We start from the raw sequence: 16,237 nt of genomic DNA on the forward strand, positions 1-16,237 counted from the left end.
CTCATTCCATTATCTTTACAGAGAAGATCAATGACAAATAGTATCTGGATACATCTATCATCCATGAACAATAAATTAGCCCTCGCCCCAAGCAGGTCTCCTTGATTCTAGCAAAACTTTAAAAACTTCCTACTTTCCCTTCCCCCACCTTCCAAAAACTTGTTTTGCTCTTGGCCCTTTCTGCGAGCCGCAGCTCCCCGTGGGACCCAGCGGGCCGGGTTCTATTCTTGCCATCTCCGTGGCTCCTTTCTTCTTGCCCTTGGTTCTGTGCCCTTCCTCCAGCTTTGAATGTGTCCTTCTCCAGTCTGAAATCAGCTGCCAGCTCTGCGATGAGGCACTTCATCTCTTAGGCTCCTCCCCTTCTCCTTCTCATCAAGCCCTTTCATGATTACACGGCCAGAATGTCCTTTTTGAGGGCCTCCCGGACCAGCTCAACATTCTTCTTTTCAGGTCCACCTATAGGATCGTGCCTGCCTTTTCCTGCTGTGTTTTGAACGTTCCCTGACCAAGTTAGAAATGCTACTGTCCTTCTCTCTGAGGCTGGCTTGCTTTGAAGTGGGGAGAGTGTATGAGCGTCCTTAAGCTGCCTTAACAAATTACTACAAAGTGGGGGTGGTTGAAAACAACAGACGTTCATTCTCTCGCAGTTCTGGAGGTGAGCAGCCTGATATCAAGGCATCAGAGGGCCCCACTCCCTCTGCAGGTTCTAGGAAAGGAGGCTTCCTTGCCTCTGCCAGCTCCTGACGTCTGCCAGCAACCCTTGGCGCCCCTTGTCTTGTAGGCTGATTACCCCAATCTCTGCCTCCATCGTCCCACGGCCATCCCCCTGTGTGCCTCTCTGTGCCTGTGCCCACATTTCCTTCTTCTTATAAGGATACGAGTCTTTGGACTTAGGGCCCACCCTACTCCAGTATGACCTCATCTTGACTTGATTACATCTGCAAAGACCCTATTTCCAAATAAGGTCACATTGACAGGTTCCTGGTAAACATGAATTTCGGGGGGACATTATTTGACCCAGTATACTCCGTCACCCTCATCTTCGATTTCTTTCTCTCCCATACCCCCTTTCACATTAGCCTGCTTCTTCCTCCTTGACATCCTGCCAGTCTGTCCTGTCTCTGCCATCCTGACAGCCAGGGCTTTCAGTTCAGCACAGACTCTGGGGCCAGACCGGGTCCTGGCTTCCCTGCTTAGATGTGGGGACTCAAGAATGTCCCTTCGCTCCACTGGGCCTCAGTTGCCTGGCCTGCAAAGTGGGGATAACTGTGGTACCTCCTTATGGATTGTTGCAGTGATGAAGTGAGTCACTCTTTGTCAAGAGAAGAACAATATCTGGCCGGGACAAGGCCCTAGACGTGTCAAGTAGCATTTCAAGCCTTCACGGTTTCAAGCACGGATTACTGCAACGGCTTCCTAACCGGCCGCTTCCCAGCTCCGTCTCCAGCATCCCAGTCTGTCCTCAGATCTTACCATATCACTCCGTGTCGTCTAAACGTGTCCCACTGCGTTCAAGTTAAGGTCCAAAAATTTGCAGCAGAGAACACAGGACCTCTGGCAAGGTAGCTCTTACCTACTTGCGCAGCCTTATCTCATTTCTTGCTCTCCTGTGCGTGCAGGTACACACACATACACACGTGTACACACACACAAACATGCAAACCGTTCTCCAGTCTCCCCGTGACCCAACCGTAGCTCTCCCCGCCCCTCGGCCTTTGCACAGCGCTCCTCTCCCGGAACCCCTGCTCCTCCTCTCCCAGGACAACGGCTCTCTCTTCCTCAAGACAGAGTCAGCTGGGTCCACCACCTCCAGGACACTGGCCCCCCACCCCCACAACCTTCCAGCCTGGGTCAGGGCTCCGTCTTCTGGGGCCCTGCCCTGTCTCCGTCCCTCACAGCTGTGAGCTACTCCAGGACCAGGACTGTGTCCTCTCTCTGCATCTTCAGAACATTCCTTGGAGCCCAGCAGGTGTGGACACGAATGAAGCATGGCTGAATAAATGACACTTTATTGTCTACACCCTGCAGAGATTCCTGTGATCCGTATTTCTCTATTTCCCATTCAACTTAACACCTACCTGTCTTCACCAGGTCCCTGGGACCCTCTGTCTCCTGCCAGCCCCAGAGCCACCTCCCTTCCAAGTCCCTGCTGCCCTGCGGCCTTCTCCTGCCTTCTGGGCCTCTCCAAACAGCCTGCTTTCTCCTCACCCTGCTAATCTCCACTGAACTTGTTTCCTTTCTTCCCTCGCTGGGGTCACCACAGGGCTGTCCCTCTCTCCAGGCTGCTGTTGCTCCTGTAATTGCATTCATGCACATGCCTTTTGGGGATGCGTTTGTGGGAAACCCTTTCCGTGGTGCAGTTGTGTGGAGTTGGGTGCCAGAGGGTGAGCGGCCAGAAAGCCCCTGGGGGCTGGGAGGCAACAGAGAGCAATAAACACTCGCCCTGAGAGAACGGCTTGTGCTCAGCCCCCATCACCCCAGGGTAACACCCCAGGGTTCCCCTCCGTGCTGGCAGGGCACCCGAGACCCTTGGGGCTTTTTGCTGGCAGAGAAAGGGGTGTGGGAGGAGGCAGCCATTCTCCTGTGGTGTTGCCCGTGGGACAGAGCCTCCTGAGGCTGCTCCACGGCCCACTGCAGACAGAGAGAAGAAAGGCCTCTCGTGCCCTGGGCGTCAGAGGTCGAGGAGCAAAGGTGACAGAGGGTCCCCTCCTGGCAGAGAGGGGCGCTGGGTGACAGCATTGCCCACAGCCCCAGGCCCTGCGGGAACGGCTTCAGCAGAGCCCCGCCTGGCCCCTTTTCCTTGTGGGCTGGGGGAGGCAGGAGCAGAGCCACCTGTCTGCCCTCACAGGGCCCAGCGCCGCAGGAAGGTGCAGCCTCAAGCTCCGGACCTGATTTCCAATTGCCAGCTGGTCGTCCCACAGGGATCTCAAACTCAGCATCTTCCTTCCACCTGCCAGCTCCAAAGCTTCAGTGTTCTCTTCTGGATAAAAGGCACCCCCATCCACCCAGCACCCAGTTACCTGAGCCAGAAACCAGGGAGTCTCCTTTGATGCCGTTCTCACCCACCCACATCGAGCTAGTCACCAAGAGTGGTCATCTCTACCTTCGGAACACGGTTCCCACCCTCAGCTGCCTCCCAGGCCCTCTGCCGCACAGCCTCTGGCACTGGACTGCTGTGACAGTCCCTTAATGCGCCCCTGCATTCCCTCTTTCCCAGATCACAGGGTGGCCACCGCGTCTGGAAGCAGAGGCGAGTACAGAATAAAGGTCTGTTGCTCTCACATGACAAGACAGGATACAGCAATGATATCGATCTTTCCAGATTTCCTGGCCTCGCTGCAGTCTCTCCCTAGCAGCCTGAGTGAATTCGCTCACACTCAAATCTGATCTCATCTCTGTCCTGTTACAGTTCTCCCAAGGCTCTCCCTGAACTCAGAAAGAAAAGTCCAGAGGTGCACCTTTGAGGCCTCCGGGGCAAGACGGCTCTCTGCGCATGAAGAAAGGTGGGGGACTTCCCAGCCAGACCTGCTCGAGATCCCTCCTGCTGGGGTTTACTTTCTTCTTTTGACTCTTCGGCAACACCCCTCCTTTAGAAGTCCCCAGATTCCCAAGCAGCTGGAAGTGCCTCCCACCTGGGACATCCCTGGATCTCGCCCAGTTTCCCTGAGAAAATTCCTCTCCAACCTTCCTCCCACCTGCTCAGCAGCGCCGGCCCCTCTGGGAAGGTAGTGACAGTGGCCACTGCCTCCTGTTGCCCTGACCGACTGGAAACAAGGGTCTGGAGGTAGGCCCAGCAATCGGGTCTGGTCTGCAAGCCCAGGGCTGCTGCAGACGCCACGGGGAGGCCCATGTCGGGACCTGGGCCCAACGGAGGGACAGCGAGTCCCCCAGCCTGCGCCCCCTGGTCGGCACCCAATTCTCCCTTCACGCTTCTGCCCCCAGTCTCCCCTCCGCTTTGTTTTCAAGGCCCATTCACTGCTTTAATGAAACAGTAACCATTTTCTAGCTGCCCCGTGCTCCTCCTCTCTGCATTATTCATGAGCTCGACTCTGCTTCTGACAGGCACAGGCTGATCTCATGCTCCATTCAGAGACTAAAAAGTAAGGCCCTGATGACATGCTGCCCCCTCCCTGTCCCTGCCACCATCCCTTTTCTTCTCTGCCCATCTCTTAAGTCAAGAGGGTCAAGAAGAGGTTCTGTGATGGCCACACATGCCCTGTGGGGTCACTGGGACCCTTTAGGCATCTGCTGCGTCTCATCCAGACCCGCTGCCCGCTCCGTGGCCCTGGCCCTGCAGAGGGTTGGGGAGGGCTGAGAGATGAGCTTGAGAAGCCCTTTCTGCAGAGTGGACTCAGGTGTCCCCTCCCGCCCACAACCCTGGGGGCTGCCTTCCAAATGAAGAAGGTCCCTTGGGGACCACTGGGCCTGAGGAGACCAGAAGAACAGGTCCTCTTGGTCCTGTTCCTGCCCCTACCCCCAGGGCTAGGGAGAGGCTGCCCCGGGATGGGCTGCTCACTCTGCTGGGCTGGGTTTGCCTCACTCCCCGTACCTGTTCTTGTCCAGTCTTCCCTAATCCATCCCTGGACCCGCCTCCCCAGCCCCAGCGCAGCACTGGGGCACCAGGCAGGTGTGGCAGGCCCTCCTGGAGCAAGGAGGCAGGAGAAGTGCCACCTCCTCCGAGGGTCCCAGCTGTCTGCTCCACGTGGCTTCCCTGGAGGACACAGGCACAGACAGCAGGGTCCAGAGGGGCCCAGTCATGGTAGGTGGGGCAGAGGGTCAATATCATCAAGTAACTGTGCTCCAAACACTTGAGTAATTATCACATTTACCCTTAAGCAACTCTCTGAGGCAGGGCACATATATCCCTCTTCATAGATAAAGAAACAGGCTCAGAGAAGTTAATGTAACCGAAGTTACCCAGCCAGCAGATACCAGGGCCCAGATTCTGGGGCTCCAAAGCACCCCTTTGAGCCAACTCCTGGCAAGGGGGTCTTTTCATAGGCATGCCCCAGGCTGCCCCCGGTCCTCCCTTGCCACCTTTCCAAGATCTGGTCTAGGAAGGCGTGGGGATGCCACGCCCAGCTGGCTGGGGACTGGCAGCTCGCCTGCCCCAGAAGGACCCAACTGCAAATCAGAAGCACTGGTATCCAGGCAACCAGCCTCCCTGGCTTCAGATAAGCAGGAACAGCTGGGAGCTGCCTAGGCCGGGAAGCTGTCAGTGGGGAGGGAGACTGGGGGAGCCAGCCAGCCAGTCGGTGGTATTTTGAGCCTGTTATTCTCGTCTTCCCAGACCTCGGCTTGAGTTAGGGCTTTTCCCCCAAGCTTGTCCTTGCCACTGCCGCAGGGGAGGGGTCTCCTGGGGCTCTCCCCCCGCCCTGAGCCCCGCACAGTTTGGGGGAAGTAGCTGGAAAACAGCTGATGACCCTCCCTCTTTCTGTGAGCAAGGAGGGGAAGTTGGTCACAGGCTGCAAGGTGCTGGGGCCCTGGGGTCATTTAATAAACAGAAGTAGTTGAGGTTCACCTTTCGGGGCCTCCAGGCCTCACTGAGAGGTTTTCCTCTTCTCCTACATTGGGCCAGCCATGCCGACAGGTTCAGCTGAAAGCCCCCAGCCCCGCCCCATGATGGCAGCTGAGGAGGGGAGATGCAGGCACGGTGGGGAGTGGGCTGTCAGACCAGCTAGACCTGCTCAGACCCAGCTCAGCAGATTACAAGCTTGGCCATGCCTGTTTGAGCCTCAGTTTCTTCATCTGTCCAATGGGGATGTTAATACATACCCCACAGGCTGGAGGTGGGAAATAAGTGAGAGAAAGCCTGAAAACTGCCCGACACAGTGTCTGGTGCTGTTGGTGCTGGCAGGACCCTTCTCGCTCCTCCTGTCTGGGCCTGCCCCTGCCCAGCCTGGACACCTCTCCCTCATGGGTTCTGTCCTTTCCTGGGCTATTTCTGTCTCCTGCTCTAAAGGTCAGTGCCTTTCCTGGGATAAGGCAGCTGCCTCTTCTCCGCCCCTAAGTGGTATTAGTCCCATGCCCAGGGGACAGTGGTTGCCCCAGATGGCCGCCCCCCCCCACCCACCGCCTTTGCCCAGGACTGGCCGGGACATGCTCACCCCTACTTCTACAGATGCTTCTCCAAGGCTGCTGCTAGGCCCAGAGCGTAGCCATTTGTTGACTGACTCACTGACCGTAGGCAGTGGCCAGAATGTTCCTGACACTCCTCAGCACCAGGACTACGAAGGCTCACTGCTGACCACTGAGACCTCTCTCCCTGAGTGCCACCTCCAGGCGATGCCCAGGACCTCCACGGGGGCTCATGGGCTTTTCCTACTGGAAGCCTTAAAGGAAAGGACCAGAAGAGACAGCACGCCCACCTTAGACAGGAAGCCATCACCATAAGCTTCAGGATTCCACTCCCCTCTTCTCTCCCTCCTCCCCACCTCCAGCTGCTACCCCTCCCCTCTACCTGCCCTGACATCTGGGGTCTGCGATTAGGAGGCTGGCAAGAGGTGTGTAGTCTGGAAGCTCCCCTCCTCAGGCAGCCAGCAGGCTGGCCTAGCACTAAAGGTGTCCCCACTCCCCAGCATCAGCGCAGACCAGCAACCCTGCATTTTAGGGGCGGGGGGGAGGAGAGACGAGCCAGTGAGTGATACACCCCTGAAACAAGAGTCAGCCCTGAAACTGACCCTTCCTGCCCACCTCACCCTAGGTGCGACCTCACCTGAGGTCAGTAAAGGGAAGGCAAGAGGATGGGGCTACCCAAGGCCTGGGCTGGGGCAGGAGTGCTGACAAGCACAGTGGAGGTCTCATCAGTGGCCCCAAACCCAGGAAATGCAGCCTCTGCCCCGCTGGAGTGGGGGTGGGGAAGGCAGCAGCTCCCAGCCAATTTCTCCCCTTCTTCCTGGCACCCCTAATCTCCTCTCCCTCCCCTCACTTATCCTCTCCAGCAGCAGAGTTTCCTGGAGAGGAATGGGGACACAAAAGCAGGATAAACAGAACTGAAGGGGGCTTGGGAGGAGCATTCCAGAGCTAAAAATAACAGGGTCAGCTGGCTGGAAGAGCAAGCCAGCATCCAGCCCCTCCTCACCCCACCCCACCCCCAAGGTGACCCCCATCCCAGCCCCCCTCCCCACCCCCAGCTCTCAACTGGGCCTCTAATCCGGGAAGTCTGGAATGCGAATCCACACCCAGGGCCCCCTTCCCAAACCCTGTGCCCAGGGGTGGGGCCACAGCCAAGGGAGGTAGGGAGCCCACCCCCCCCCAGGCCCTCCCGCTCCATGGCACCCTCTGGGCAGTTCCAGTGGGCCCACAGCTCAACCGCTGACCCTCCCTCCTGCCTTCTCTATTATTATTTTTTTGGACAAAATAGAATTTTGCAGTCTTATCAGCAAAGGCAGGGCTCCTTCACACCAAGAAGGATCTTGTTCTCCCGACAGGCACACCTCCCTCACTGGGGAGCAGTTCTACTCCTACAGATGATAAGGGAGTGGGAGCAAGGAGGAAAAAGACAATTCCAGGAGAAAACTCAGTATCAAGCACCTACTATGTGTCAGGACTGTGCTAGGCCTGTCCTGTCCATCCTCTCACTCCATTCCATCCTCACAGGAAGTAGGTATTCTTATATCCCTATTTTCCAGAGCTGCAAAGTAAGAACTAAAGTCATCAGAGGTCCCCCAGATAGGAGTGGTGGCCCCATCACCCGGGGCTGCCTCCCCTAGGGGCTGGGTTCTCCGGTCCCAGAGTTGCACTAGAGGCCAGCTCTCCCCTGGCCAGCACCTGGGTTGGGGTGGGGTTGGGGGGTCACTGCAGCAGCTGAGACCAGCTCTGGAGCAAAGCAATCTTGCCTGCCAGAGTTCAATGCCTTCTGGAAGCAGCCACAGCCGGGGCCAAGCGGCCTGTGTCTTGGCCTCTGTGGGCCCCTGTCCCCGAAGACTCCCAGGTGGCAATTTCTCTCCATCTAGGGGCACTGCTGCTCTTCTGCTGAGGATGCGGGGAGGAGGGGCAGGAGCTGGGGCTGCCCGGATGGCTTGGTCAGGAGAGCCCTTCCTCACACCCAGGACGCCCTCGAGGTGTCCCTACAAGAGGCCAGCCTGCAAGTGGAGGTGTGTCGGGGAGCTCAGCCGGCTCCAGCAGCCCCACAGACTGGAGGACGCCCCTTCCTGAAAAGCCGAGAGCTCTTGGACAGGCCTGCGCAGCATCCGCCTCGCTGCCCCGCCCACGCCGGGGTTTGCTCTTCCCCTGGCCATGGGTGGGAGGAAACGGGCTGTTAAACCCAGAGCAAGCAGGGCAGGCTTAGCTGTGACTGAGCCGCTGTCTTCAGCCGGCCAGCAGAGGGGTTTTTGTGCAGGCCATGGGAGGCCGCTGCTGTCCTCCTGAGAGGCAGGGAAGCCGAGGATAGGGTCTTCACAACCACAGGAGTTCAGTCTCTATGTCCACTGGCTCCCAGGTCGGGGATGCCCCAGCCTCCTGCCAGCCTCTGCTTGAATACATCTAGTGATGGGAGGCTCATCTCTGTGAGAAAGCTCTGATGATTAGCAAGCTCTTCCTTGTGTTGAGCTGGGCCCTCCATACCTGTGCCTGTCATCACCTGGTTCTGCCCTCGTGGGCCCTTTCTGCAGGAAGGCCTTTCAAAGGCAGAGCCCTGTCTTGTGGACGACTGGGTCCAGGTGCACTTTCCAATACGAGAATTGGAGGACAGCCACGGAAGGAACCAGATGATTGAAAACCATGCTGCCCTGGTGGACAGTAATGCCTCCCAAGCTCTGCTCCTGGGACATCACGTCCCAAAGACCCCTGCAGGAGGGGCGCCATTCACACAGGGCTCTTCATTTAATGAGCAGGAGAGGAACCCTTTACGGGCCAGCCCTGCAGGCTCTGGAGGAAAGGTCCTCACTTGGCCAATAAATACCAGGTCTGTCTTGGACAGCGGCTGGACATCGCATTGTTTACCAGGTTTATTGGATTCCTCAGGCCAGAAACCTGGGCGGCCCAGAGACTTACCCCACTGCCTCCCCACCCCAACCCGTGCTCAGGTCTCTCAGCCCCACCCCCAGCCAGGCCTCATTTCCACCCACAGTTTTCCATCCTTATGGCCACCACCCTAACCTGCCTAAGTGCCCCTTACCTCTCACCTCCTAACTGTGCCCTCTACTTCCGGATCCTGCTTTCCACCCCACCCCCAATTCACTCTCCACCCAAAAGCGAGGTCATGGGTCAGATCCTGTCATTCACCCGTGGAGATCTTACGATGGTTGTCAAAGCACTTCGAATCAAAAACAAACTTCTCACCACGGGCTACAAGGCCCTTCAACACAGGGTTCTGCCCCACCTCCCTGATCACTGACCTCCCAGGAGCATGCCAAGCTTTTCTCTGCCTCAGGGCCTTTGCACTTGCTGGTCCTTCTCCCTGGAGCATCATTCCATTAGCTCTTTACATGCCTGGCTCCTTCTCAACCTTCAGGCTTCAGCTAGAATGTCACTTTCTCAGAAAGGCCTCCCCTGACTGCCCTATCGAAATTAGATTCCTTTTTTTACTGTCTGTTATAGGCCTTTGTTTTCATTTCATGTATATCACTTATCGTGTATTTACTCACTCATTCTATTCATTTATGTTACTGTCGTCTACTACACTAACAGGTAAGCTCCATGACAATGGGGACCCAGTTTGTCTTGCCCGCTGCTGTACCTGTTGCGTCCCACACTGGGCCTGGCACCACAGGGAATATTTGTCGGATGATAAATAACACTCTTGCCCTTGTCCCATCTACACGGGTATATGGAATCCAGCCCTCCTCGGGGCTGGAGAGAGAGATGGACATGAGAACCACCCCCAGGCCTCCTGAACCCCATCAGAGGAGGGATGCATTTAAGAAAAACTGACCAGTTCTCAAGGTTTATCTGCTCGCTCATTCACCTATTAATTCCTTTAGCAAAAACCCAGTGCTTCTCGATAGCCAGAAACTCTCCCAGGGACTGAAACTTTAGTAGTGAACAATACGGCCGAATTCCCCACTTCAAGGACCTTACACGCGCACAACTAACATTGGATCATAAACAAGGAAACAACAAAACAGCTACAGCTGGTGGAAAGGGTGCGGCCAAAACTAAAGCTGGGTCTTGGGAGCAGAGTTCGAGCGAGGTGGTCTTTAGAGAAGGAGGTGGGGGGTGGTCTGTGGATCGTGAGCACAGGGCAGGCCTCCACCTGCACCAGCTCCCCTCACCCCCACCCCCATCTTATCACCAGGTATCAAGATGTTCTGGAAGGAAGGTGGAAGGAGCCAGTGAAGGGTACCCTTGGCCGACTAGTTCCCCAGAGAAATGACACAGGCAGCTGAGTCCCTGTGAAGCTCTGGGTCCACTGAGCCCTTGAGAAGCCCCTGGCAGTCAGCCCCATAGAGGAGAGCTGCAGATTCCTGCATGAGGTCAGCACTTCCGCATTCTCCGCATTAAATACCCATCCGGTGGATCCACTGACTTCAAAGGAGGGGGCGCCTGCAAACCCACACCCTCACGGGTACACGTGTTTTATGGTGCAGTTAACAGGGCTCCACCCTGACACGGTTTGTCAAAGGAACTCTGCAGTGAGTAAAAGCAAAATAGAACTGCGGTAAATTTGTGATACCCGATTTAGATGCTAAGATGACCGAAAAAACAAAACAATCACGCTTCCAGGTGGCAAAGTTCAGTAAGAGGCATGTCTGCGAGTGGCTTTGTCTGGCAAGGGCCTCCTCGGTGGGGTTCTTCTAGGGGATGGTATGTATTTGGGTAGAGCACAGCTCTCTCTCTTATTTGTTTCACACGCTTTCTTATCTCTCCCCTTTTCACTTATTCATTCATCAAACTTGGGCATCCCCACCATGATCCAAGTCCTTGGGAGGCTCTGGGCTGGGGAGAAGCTGGACAAGAATGGTACAGGGGAGTCCTCTTCTCAGACGGTCAAATCGCTATTTTCTGCCTTGGGGAGCACAGCGCCACCTACCTGCTGCCCTGGGAGGCGTCTTAGACGCCTCCAGTGCGCCAGCTTCTTCCACCAAAGCACCAGATGCAGTCACTTCTACCTCTTAAATAGCCTTGATCTCCTCCCCACCTCCTACCGGTGCCCTGGGTCAGCCCATTGTCCCTCTCCTGGCCTGCTGCCTGACCCTCCCCCTAACCCCTCGGTCCCACCACCTCATCCACCCTCCACAGGCCCTCTGTAGGCACAGCCATCTTTAACAAACCAATCTCGTCTCGCCAATACCCACCAAAGGCCCACAGGCCTCCGACAACCTGTCCCATCCGAGGCCAGGCCTGTCTGGCCTCCTGGCAGCCCCCCCCCCCCACGCTGGACTGGATGTAGCGTGTGGTTCCAGAGGTTCCAGCGCGCCTCCCTGGACCCTGTGCCCCCGCAGAGCACAGCACGGTGCCTAGAACACGGTGGCCCTGGCTGGTGACACGCTGGGCCAAGGCGACCCGTCAGATTTTTCCTCCTCAGCAAGCTGGGTAACCATGTGGTGGCAGACGAGGCCCCACGGAAGGAGCCAGCAAGCGCCGCCGGGCGCAGGCAGCAGCTGGTGTCGCCATGGCAACCGCGGGCAGCGCCACACGGGGCCTGGCCTTTTCACTCTGCCTTTTTGGCAGGCTTGCCCAGCCACCCCGAAGCCGGTTCACCCAGGCGAGCCAGGGCCTCGCCCCTGCCCCCCACCGCCCTTCTGTCCTCTTTGGCCAGCTCTTCCTCCCCCACCCCTTCCTCCCCCTCCTCTTCCTCCCAGCTGCCCTCCCTCCTGCAGCCTTTGCCAAAGCGCCGGGAGGGAGAGCTGGGCCAGGGAAGGACTCAGATTTTCAATTCTAAGCAGATTTCCCCTCCACAGGCAGCGAGCCCTTTCATACATTTTTTCCCTATTATCATAAACGCAGGAACTTGCATTAGGATGAATGAGCAGAAACCCTGTCTTTGTCAGAGCCTTGGCAGAACGCCAGGCATAGAATGACTAAAACATTCGGAACTAAATGGAGCCGGAGAGGGGGTGGAGATCCCTCCTTGGTGAGAAATGGAATGGGGGGGCCTGGTCTCTGATTATAATAATAGTGTTCGCCATGTGCCCAGACTCCGTGCCAAACCCTTCGCACAGATTCTTGTTTAATCCTCACAAAATTCCTATGTCCTATTTACCCCTCCATATTTAGAGATGAGACAGAATCGGGGTATCAAGGAACAGGCCCAAGATTACACAGCAAATGAGTGAAGGAGCGGAATGTGAACCCATAAACTCTGAAGCCTGGACCACAAGTTCAAGGTCACCTTCCTGAGGGCTGGTTGATGGTTCTGCAACCAGTTCCCATCAGCCAGACCCTCCAGACCCTCCGCCGACACGGCCCCTCGCCTCACCCCAGCCTCCTCTCAATAGCTCTCCTTTATTTCCATTTTTCAGTGTAATTTTGCAAATCAGACTGATTTATCCACTTGCTGCCCCCAGATGAGCTATAGATGGGAGACCCCCAGATAGAGCCCTTCAAGGTCCAGCCGAGGTTGTTGGTGCTGCCTGGAGGGCAGAGACTTTGCTCTACAGACTTTCATGTCACGTGTTTGTCTCCAGTGTACACACTCTGACGCACAGCCAGTGCTCAGCAGATGCCTACTGCGTGATGTGCCGAATGTGCCACATCTCCCCCGCCAGATGCACGGTCCACCCTTTTCCACCCTTTCTGTGCCCCGGAGCCTGACCTCTAAGGACTGTGTCACAGAGCTCTCTTGCTCTCTGGCTTCTGGTTGGATGCAGCCAAGCGGATGATGCAGCAAGAGGTAGAGGTGGGAGGAGAAAGTGATGCGGGTCTTTATCCTCCACTCCCTTCCCTGCTGGACCATGGGTTGGCAGTGGCTGCTTCCCTCTACCGAAGGCCACAGCCCCCGTCCTACCGTCCTCTCCTACAGCTCAGCTCGGCCACACTCTCTCAGGCCCACCCCTCCCCTGTCGTGAGCCCTGGGCTGCTTCGCCATCCCTGGTTAGTTCTCCTCACCTTGTTACATCTTTAGAAACAGTGCTCACGGGGCTCCCCCGTCGCCCTGTCTGAGCGTGCAGTCTTCTGCTCCCTTCCACGACACAGTCAGACGCAAGTTCCTGCCCTCTTGTAGGTGGCAGGGAGACAGAAGTGAACTAAGCAGACAAAATCCCTGCCCTCGTGGGGCTGGCGCGGAGGGAGACGGACAATGAGCAACCCGACAGAAAATGCACCGTGTCTGGAAGTGAGAGGTGCTGAGAATGAATGAACGCATGGATGAAAGAATCGATGAGGGCAGTCATTCAGACGTCATGGCTAGACTTTAGAGATGATCTAGTCGAAACCCCTCACTGTGCAAATGAAGGAAAGGAGGCCCAGAGAGGATGCCTAAGGTCACACAGTGAACTATGGGTAAAAGCTGGGTGGACTCCAGCCGTCCTTGACTCTGCCATGGCCATGGCCAGTGGGGTGCAGCTCAGCCCATGAAAGGAGGGGAGGAGGAGATGCAAAAACCTTTGAATTTCCTTCTGGTTCTTTCCGTTCTTTAAGTTCAATCTTCCAGAAGCAACAATGGGGGCAGCGATGAGTTGACTCAAAGGCTCAGGCAGCTGGGCAGAAAGACCTGTGTCTCCCGACGGTAGCAATAGGAGTACCTCTGTTCCACCTTGGGGGCACCTTGCTGCCCACCTAAGCAGAGGGTGCTGTGGGCCCCGGAGCCCCCAGGATGCCAGGGCAGGGGTGCGTGAGTGGAAAGGCCCGGCTGCTGCAGAGCAGTGGGAGCCGCGGGAAGGGCTCGCGCCATGGGCTGGGCTGTCTGGGAAGGTATTGTTCTATTGTTGCTGACCAAGCCCCAGCCCACGTGCAGGGCTTGGCTGGGAACCTGCAACTGCCCTGGCTGACTGGGTCATCCGTTTCCCAGGCTTCCCACTTCTTCCCATTCCACCCGGCTCACCACCCTGGCACGCCCCCAAGGCCCTACTGGGTGGAGGGAAACAGCAGTCATGATGTACTGAGTCTGCAGTCTGCCGAGCCCAATTCATGCGTTATGTCAGTATGTGACCATCTTTGCTACTGTCCTATGAGATGAGTTATCCCCATTCCACACGTGGAGAAATGAGCTCCTCACAGTCGTATGACTTGCCCAGGGCCAGAGAGCAGGAGGATTCAAACCCAGACTTGTCTAACAGGAAAGCCTGGGTGCTCACCCCCACACGCCTCTCAGACTCCTGCCAGGGGGCTTCCTGGGACCCGCCAGCCCACCCTCCCAGTTGGCCCAGAACAAGGGCTGCAGGCCACACCCCTCTGCCTTTCCACCGTCTCCTCTGCCTCCTTGGCCCGCAGAGTCTCGGGTCCATGTCCAGCACAGCTTCTCTGCCATGTGGCCCTGCACCAGGCTCTTGGCCCTGAGGCCAAGCTGGCGTTGCCATGGTAATGCCCTACCCCTGGACTGCCTCATGGGCCCCACAAGCCACTGGAATGTCTCAGAAATCCCACCCTTCAGGCCAGCGTCCAACCCGCTTCTCCCAGACAGCCACTCTCATTACGAGCAACAGGAAAATCTTTTCAGATTGTGTCCTGATTTTCAGTTTGGAAAACAGATGGCCACCATTGTGAGGCCCCCGTACGCCCTTATTTCCTTTTCCCCTTCCAGTCTACCGTCTCTTTCTCTCCCTGCTCGAGATCGTGTGGTGGTGACAAGCACAGACAGAGCCTGAGCTCAAGTTTCAGTTCTTGCACTCCCAGCCGTCTGACCTTGGACTTGTCCTTGGAGCTTGACTTCCTTGTCCTTCACAGGAATGATAAGAATTGTACCTGCATCGCTGATTTGGTGCGGATTAAAGACATTTACTAATCAGAATCCATGCCACCTTCTTAGCAAGGCTTTCCCCACCCTCTCTACTTAAAATTACAAACCCATCCCCACCCCAGCACCCCCATTCTCCTTGCCTTCTTTATTTTTCCCCATAGCACAAATCACCATTTTACAAACTATTTCACTCATTTCTTTGGGTTGTTGACTGCTTTTCCTCCTCTAGAATACAAGCCCCACGAGGACTGGGATGTTTTTAGATCTGTTTCCGTGGCTGCGTCCCCTGTGTGTAGAACAGTGCCTGGTGCACAGAGGGCACTCAGAAAATATTTGTTGAATAAATGGATGGATAGGGACGGGCCAGTGACATGGGTATTTTTCACAGGCTGTGATTCTGAGGCACCCGGAGTTCTACCAAGTGGCTGAGGCACCTGGCATGGGGCCTGGCCCGTGGTTAGCACTTGAGGTTGATGATGCTATTGTCTTGTTCCTTTCACTTTTCTCCGCCCACACCCCTACCTTGGGCCTCCCAGTGACGCCCTTGGGAAGCCCCGCTGAGAGCCCGCAGAGGGAAGCCTTGGCTGAGGGAGCATCTTGACCTGGGAGCCAGCCACTCCGGCTTCTGACCCAGCCCACGGGGACAACCCCTAGCTGCCAGGCCATCCCTCCCCTCCGCTCGCCCACACGGGAGGTTGAGTCAGGACAGAAGACTGGGGAACAGTGGCCTCAGGTCACCCTCTCGCTCCCTGGTCAGCCGGCTCTGCCCAGGGCTGTGGCAGGAAGGAGCCCCAGGCACAGGGCAGCTCAGGGCAGGAGGCCTGGCGGGTGAGAGGCCGCCCTTCCTTACCGGGGTCCCTCTGCAGGCAGCCAGCACGCCGCGTGCTCCCCAGGGCTGCCTCCTCCATGGGGCCACTTTCGCTTTCTGTTTTCTCCACCAAAGCAGGAACAGCCGGGCCAGGGGCTGCAGCACCAGCTCACAGAGATGGAGCGAGGTTGGGTGGTCAGAAAGACTGGTCCCTGGGGGCTTCTGGGCGTTGGGAGAAAGGGGACTGGGCAGCTTTCTGTGCCCCACAGCCCCATGAGTAAACCCTTATTCCTCTGGCAGGGTGACTTTCCAAAGCACCATCATGATGGTTATCTTGCCAGCCTCACTCTGGGGCAGCACCGGAGTGAAAAACAAAAGCAAAAAATGTCCTCCAGGCTCAGAGGCCACCTAAGCCACAGGGCCAGGAGACAAACACTTTATAGTATTTCTATTTTGCTAGATGTTCCCAGAGGTCACCTTTGGACTAGGGAAGCCCGGCTCAATCCCTCTCTACCTGGGAGGAAACTGAGGCACGGGGTCTAGCAGGACTGGAGTGGAAACATGGCTGGCACCTCCGAGATTCTCCTAGAGAAAGGATTCTGCACCTCTGGACTCCCCGGCAGAGGCAAGGGTGCCTTAGGAGCTGGTCT

This window comes from Equus caballus, chromosome 24, assembly GCF_041296265.1.
Source record: "Equus caballus isolate H_3958 breed thoroughbred chromosome 24, TB-T2T, whole genome shotgun sequence".
In the NCBI taxonomy this organism is placed as follows: Eukaryota; Metazoa; Chordata; class Mammalia; order Perissodactyla; family Equidae; genus Equus; species Equus caballus.